Raw genomic sequence first — 6310 nt, 5'->3', positions numbered from 1 at the left:
AGACCAAGGACTTAAAGATGTGGATAAATGACCAAGAACTTGTGGGGAGAAGTGCAATTGGAATGACAAGAGGAACCAGTTAATTATAACCAACTGGCAAACAGTGAGTGTGAGCAAGGGCTCACTGGTGGCTTGTCTGGGATAGCCATTACTTCCTGTGTCTTCCTATTACCATTGGTTTCCATGTTCTTGACATCCTAGTCAAAGAATTAAAATAAGCGCACTCAGACTTGCAAAGTTGAAGGAAACATTCAAAGAAGAGTGACAGTACAGGTCAGAAATGAACACATTGTCAGGAGTGACAGCAAACCACACAAGTGAAGTTACCCAGGAGTCCAGTTATTGTTTGAGGCTTGCTTTTTATGCAGTTCAAAAGAAGGAGGAGTCTGACCACTAAAGGGAGAAGCATGGAAAATGATCTCTTTTGATTGACAGGCTCATATTACATAAGCCTTTTCTCATTGTGCATGTGTCTTCCTATGATGCAATTGAGAATAATCATATACATACCCAGTTGTGCATAGGCATCGGATGGTAAATAAGGAATATTCCTAAATGTTCACTCAGAAAACACAGTTTGCATTATTGTACAACTACCAAAAACAAGTCTAGCCAAGTTTAGCCCCCTACTCAGACATAACTAGAGCACAGCTGAATAAAATCTGTCTACATCTGAAGATAAAAGTGAGAGAAAAAATATATTCCATTGTTTGGAGAGGGATGTACATGCAGCTGCATGTAGGTGGAGGTCCTATGCTGCTAACACATTTTTAGGTACATTGTTCAGAGAGGCATGCTATGCATTATGCATGCAGATGAGATCCTAGGAGTCCAAACCAAGTACAGTCCCAGGTTGCTAAGCTATTCCTTAGGCTTGTCTACCTTACTCCCTCAGCAGTGTCTGTATCCCATTTTCATTGTTACTACAAATGGCCCAAACACAGTGACTGTAAGACCCCACACATTTATTACCTCATAGACTTGTAGGTCAGCATTCTTACTTGGATCAGGTGAGTTATCAGCTACCCTGGGCTCCTTTCTGGAGGCTCCATTAGGGAATCCACCAACTCCAACTCAAATTGCTGAAGAAATTCTTTCCTTTGTGGTCATGAGCTAAGGTCCCAGTTTCTTTGCTGCCCATTGGCTGGGAAACCATCTCAGTTTCTAGAAGCTGTCCTCATTCCTTAACCCACCCCCCAATCTTCTTAGCCACTGTCAGCCCCCCAATCAGTCTTGCTCTCATTCTCTCAGATTTCTCCTTCTGCTTCCAGGCAGAAGAGAAAGCCCTGCATTTAAAGGCTGACTTGATTACATCATGGAATTCACCATGACAATCCAAAATAATCTCTTGTCTTAGAGACAGCTCCTTAGCAACCTAATTTCGTTTGCAGAGTCCTTTTAACCATTCAAATGGCTTCTCTGCATGAAAGCAGTGCTGGAGCTCATGGGAGTGCCCCATCTGCCACATTTGCTCAGTTCATAAGCATCCGTGAGGGCAGGCAGATTTCCAGCTGATGAGTCAATGGCACACAGTGAAAGGCAAAGATACATTAGAGCAAAATGCACCAATTCTCATCCAAGTTACTTTTCAGCAAGTGTTAAGATGTGGTTCCTCATATGAGGAGAAATATGGAGGACATGGGATAGAGAAGTCTAAAATGGCAGGTGTTCACCAACTGCTCACTCCAAGGGGGAGACATTGACTAGACCAATCCATAAGAGGATCAGCAGCAAAAAGATAAGTGAGGGAAAAGGACCCTTCAAAATGCCATCAAGTGGCTATGAGGCAGCTCAAAGAAGCCAAAGCTGAGATACTGTCTGAGGGTTTCTATGGCTGTCATGAAACACTATAACAAAAGCAACTTGGGGAGGGAAGGGTTTATTGTAGTCCATAACTGAAGGAAGTCAGGACAGGAACTCAAGCAGAGCAGAAACCTGGAGGCAGGGGCTGGTGCAGAGGCCATGGAGAGGTGCTGCTTGCTCTCCATGACTTGCTCAGCCTGCTCTTATAAAACCCAGGACCACCAGCCCAAGGGTAGAACCACCCACAATGGTCTGGGCCCTCTCCCATCAATCACTGATTAAGAAAATGACTTACAGCTGGATTTTATGGAGGCATTTTTCTCAATCAAGGCTCCCTCCTCTCTGATGACTCTAGCTTATATGAAGTTGACATAAAACTAGCCAGCATAGACACAGTTATTTGGTTGGTTGGTTGGTTGGTTGGTTGGTTGGTTGGTTGGTTGGTTTCAATTTCCAAATTATGTTTAAAATGATGGAAAAAAAACTAAAGGAGAAAGAGAAGTGGAGGAGGGGAAGGAAAGAAGAGAGGGGGAAGGAGAGAGGGAGGGAGAGGAGAGAGGAAGGGAGAGAAGAGAGGGAGGGAGAGGAGAGAGGGAGGGGAAGGAGTGAGGGAGGGAGCAGTGAGAGGGAGGGAAAGGAGAGAGGGAGGGAGAAGAAATTTCTTTTCTGTATAGATTCTGGACTAAATACTGACATGATTTGTCAGTGAAACTACTAAGAGACAGCATTTATGGAACATCCTTTCTGTGGCAGAACCATCATGTTCAACCCACAAACCTCACTGAAGTAATGCTGCCAGGTCGCCATGGTCATCACTATTACCAGGTAATAGCATAGAGTGCAGAGACAGCTGGAACACTTTTGTGAAATGGCAAGCTAGCCCAGGGATGAAAGCATCACGACTCAGCAGCACAGCACAGATCATGACTCAGATCTGCTGGTCCAAAGAACTCCAGCTCTTTCTCTTCTCTGGAATACAGTCTCCATGTTGTACATGGGCTCTTGGAGTTGTAAAGATGGCAGTAAGTGGCTGCAGAAAGGATGGGAACAGAATTCAACAAAGGGGATGATTTTGTTTCCTATTTTCAAACATGAGGAAAACGTGGACCAGTCATGGGCTCTAAAAACAAAGCCTGCATCCATACAGAATGGAAGTCAGTGGCCAAACATTTATATTCTGCATCCTCAGATACCAGTCTCTGTTGTGGGATGGTCTTTCTGTATACTGTGAATATGTGTTGCTTCCATTGGTTAATAAAGAAGCTGCTCTGGCCTATGGCAAGACAAGTTATAGCCAGGCAAGAAATCCAAGCAAAGATACAGGGAGAAGAGATGTGGACTCAGGAGAGACACCATCTAGCTGCCTAAGGAACAAGATGCCAGCAGACTGGTAACCACAAAGCCATGTGGAAAAATATAGATTAATAGATATTGGTTAAATTAAGTTTTAAGAGCTAGTTAATAAAAGCCTGAGCCATAGGCCAAACAGCTTGTAATTAATATAAGCCTCTGTGTGTTTACTTGGGATGGAGTGAGGGCAGGACACAGGAAAACTTCAGGCTACATATCTCCAGCTGTAGTCTGGCTTTTCAAAGTTGGATTTGTTGAATGATTTTGAAACTGGGCGGGTAAAGTTGATAAATTATGAACTAGAGAAACACAAACCAAATAACTGAGACTTGTTCTTAGTTTTAGAATAAACTTGGACAGTTCTAGAAACTTCCACAATACTGTGGGCCAGTGATCTGCTGGTGTGGAGGGAAGGGGCTGGTCTTCCTCCTGTCATACTTTTTGCAAGATCCTGGAAAAACAGAGTGAATATATCTGTCCTGCCCCCAAGTATGTCTATATCTGAATGTCCCAGATTATGCAAACCCATGACATTGCATGGCGAAAGGGGCTCTGCAGATGTGATCTTAAGATGACCTGCACATGTTCACCGGCAAGTCAAGGCAGACTGAAGGTCAGAAAAAACTGTAAGTTTATTAAGGCTGATGGCTTTGAAGATAGAAGAAGTGGCCAAGAGCCAGGGAATACAGTGGCTTCAAGGACTTAGGAAAGGCAAGGGCTGTGAGTCTTCCCTAGAAGATCCAGTAAAACAATCCTGTCAGTGCCTGACTTCTAGAAGATCTGGCTTCTAACACTTAACAGAATACATCTGTGGTTTGATTAAGTCATTAAGTTTATGGTTTGCTTGTTTGTTTTTATAATAGCAACAACAAACTAATATAGTATGTCATACCCAAATAGTTCCACAGCATCCTGTGCCAGCTACACAAGCTACCCACTTTAAGTGATTGCCCTATCAATATGGGTAGGCAGGGCATTTATCACCAGAACACCTCCACAATAAAGAAGAAATCAAAGGGAATACCGATCCAAGCCCTGCCTCCTTCAGGTGTCTCTCTCTTTACAACTGAGATTCTAGTCAAGATTCAGGAATTGTCATCAAGAAAACAGAGATTGCAGAACTTGGCCTCACTGATTGTACATCTGAAATGGTTTCTACATTTTTACTTCTTACTTGAGCAAACCTAGATAGGGACCAACACAGGTCAAGTTGGATATGGACTTGTAGCAAAAAGTAATTGGAATTAACATTTTTACTATGTATATGAGCACACAAGTCATGTGCACCAACTGCTCTCCAAACATTCACTATCTGCACCAAGCCTCAGGACCTAAGTCATCAAGAGGACACCTGATATCTTAGCCATGGACTTAAGTACAGAATATTAAAGCTAAAGAAGCCATTTTGCCTACAGTTCTATTGTGGTTTACAACATCTTCCTGGGCCTACCAGTCTTAAACATTATCCTCTCCATCTTGGGGCCTCATAAGTTTTTGTCCCTGCCTCCAATTTATGATACCCTCCTAACAGAAATTACAGTGACAAGTTTCACTCCAGCTGTGGGAATCTTGCTTCCAGCGACAGATTACAAAGAAGTTGGAACATGCTCACCAAGGAGTTTACTCTCTCCTGATGGCTCCATTGTGCTTTCATGCACACCAAGCTAAAATGCTAGAGAGCAATGCAACTCAGGATCTACGAAATGGCACCTCACCCCTCGGCTCAGCTCTCTGATACTGTTTGTGTTATCCTATTAACCAAAGACAGACAGGTGCCAAAGTCATCTATGCCATGTTTATGTTGCTGTTTCTTCTTCTATATGAAAACAGCTCTCAACTCTTACTTCGTATGAGGAAAAATGATAGATTTAAAATCCCAAACACTTCTGCAGTAAAAATACAGAGGCTGCAATTGAACTAAAGTAGAAGACAATACCATGAGCTTGAAGTTGCAAGTAAAAGCATAGCACATGGCATCATGAGTAAGGGACAGGGATATCCAATAACCAGAGAGTTGTCATTGCTGTTGACTGGACCAGCTCAAAGCTGTGACTGCACTCTTCCTCAGATGGCAGCATTTCCTTCTGCCTTGATTCTCACTGACCATTCCACGTTGTGGTGATAAGAAAAGCTTTTGCAATTTAAAGGCAATGACATTCTCTTTTGATAGGACCTGGGAAGCTATCATTGGGCAAACCTGAGGGTTACCGACAGGTTCATTCTCAAAAGAAAAAAAAAAAAAAAAAAAAACAGCAGGGATGCTGCAGCTGCCCACAACAGGCCATATCACCATGGGCTTCCACACATGCAAAGACAATTAAACCATAATTAAGTGCTCTGTCCCGAGTCAAGCAATGAATCATGCAATTTAAGTGGTCTTCTCTTGGGATTGGACAGTCACATGTCCTGGGGAAGGGACAACTTTAGATTGGTTTTATTTGACTGTGCAAACATGGAAATTAATCCATTTGAGAAGCAAACTGGAGAAGCAGCAGGCATGCTCTGCCTCCAACATGCTCTAAATGAAATTTGAATTGCACGTGTCGCCTGCGTAACTTAAAAAATAAAGAATGGAGGGAAATGTTCCTGGAAAGATGGAGCAGAGAGTCCCTGGAGGGGTTCAGGTGGGAAGGGAGTAGTCCTCAGAATAAGCTCTTAATTCCTCAAAACATCACTCTGAAGGACTGTTATGACAAAGGATAAAGATGAGAGGTTTCTTTTTAATTTTGTAAACTTTACTACATGGAAAGCCACTCAGACTACATCCTTTCTCTAACTCTCTCAACAGTAGAGCAAATCAATAATGGCAAAAAGCAGTTGCCATAAAGTGCAAAGAGCCAAGTTCCCACTCAGGTGGTCTCCTCATGGTTCTGGTACTCCACATGGCAAGAGGAACTTCCTCAGCTTTCAGCAGCTATAGAAATGATCCCTCAAGGTACAATCTGGAAAACTGAGCTTAATAGGAACTAGAAAAGCAATGTTTAATGTGTGTTTTTTTTAAAAAAAAAAAAAAAATGTTAAGACCTTCTGAGCAAGAGAAGGACCTTCTAATATTAATGAATAAAAAAAGTATTTCCAAATCCAGCTTTAAAAAAATATCACTTAAGACCAGTAAATTCTGAGGATCTGTCCTACAGGCTTAATGGCTGTGCTTAAC

At 42.5% G+C, this 6310-nt stretch overlaps 1 pseudogene; it reads right to left on the bottom strand.

The window, feature by feature from the left end:
• Positions 1-5902: 5902 nt before the first annotated feature.
• On the bottom strand, positions 5903-6098 carry LOC114704044 (annotated as a pseudogene).
• Between the last annotated feature and the right edge of the window lie 212 nt (positions 6099-6310).

This window comes from Peromyscus leucopus, chromosome 1, assembly GCF_004664715.2.
Source record: "Peromyscus leucopus breed LL Stock chromosome 1, UCI_PerLeu_2.1, whole genome shotgun sequence".
NCBI lineage: Eukaryota > Metazoa > Chordata > Mammalia > Rodentia > Cricetidae > Peromyscus > Peromyscus leucopus.
This window is presented reverse-complemented; position numbering and strand designations above follow the sequence as displayed.